Here is a 959-nt window from a genome sequence, read left to right on the forward strand (position 1 = left end):
GACCAGCCTTGGTAACGTGGCGAAAACCCATCTCTACTAAAAAGACAAATAATTAGTCAAACATGGTGGTGAGCACCTGTAGTCCGAGCTACTCCGGAGGCCAAGGTAGGAGGATTGCTTTGAGCCTGGATGGATCCTTGGCTCACTGCAACCTCTGCCTCCTGGGTTCAAGTGATTCTTGTGCCTCAGCCTCCCCAGTAGCTGGGATTACAGGCACGTGCCACCATGCCAGGCTAATTTTTTGTATTTATAGTAGAGATGAGGCTTCACCACGTTGGCCAGGCGGAATTCGAACTCCTGACCTCCAGTGATCCGCCCATCTCGGCCTCCCAAAGTGCTGGGATTACAGGCATGAGCCATTGCCCCAGCCCACAAGTCTTATTGACCTTAGAATTTAAGTTACACCTAAGGTGCCCGTGTTTAAACCAGAAGAGGTACATTCTGAGCTGGGCTTTGATGGATGAATATGAGTCTCCCGGGAGCAGAAAGAGGAGAGCACCAGGCAGAGGAACCGCATGTGCTAAAGTCTGTGGTTGAAATGAGAGTTTGGTGTAGCCCCTTGCTGTGGCTGAAGCCCCGGGTTTGTTTAGAGTGAAGGGGATGACAAAGGATGAGAATGGGGGCTGTTTGTAGGGGCAGGTGGAGGTGGTGGCTTGCAAGGGCCTTGAGTGCCAGGTGAAGAGCTTGGGATTGAAGGAGCAGGAGGCAGGGCATCACAAGAGGCACCAGGGTTTAGGAAAAGATGGAGGGTCATTGGCAAATTGGTGAAGTGGGGCCAGCATCTGGTGCCATGAGATTCAGTGCCTGAGCCAGCAGGACAGCTTCGGCACTTCTCCTCCAGGCACCTCACTTTTATGGAGGATAAAACATGGGCACAAGGGGGCCCCACTCCCAGAGCTTCAGGGAGACTCCCCAAAGGCCATTCCTGGCACCTGGGGTCTGAGGTAGGGACCCAGCTG

The sequence above is a fragment of the Macaca thibetana genome, chromosome 16 (genome assembly GCF_024542745.1).
Source record: "Macaca thibetana thibetana isolate TM-01 chromosome 16, ASM2454274v1, whole genome shotgun sequence".
Lineage (NCBI taxonomy): Eukaryota > Metazoa > Chordata > Mammalia > Primates > Cercopithecidae > Macaca > Macaca thibetana.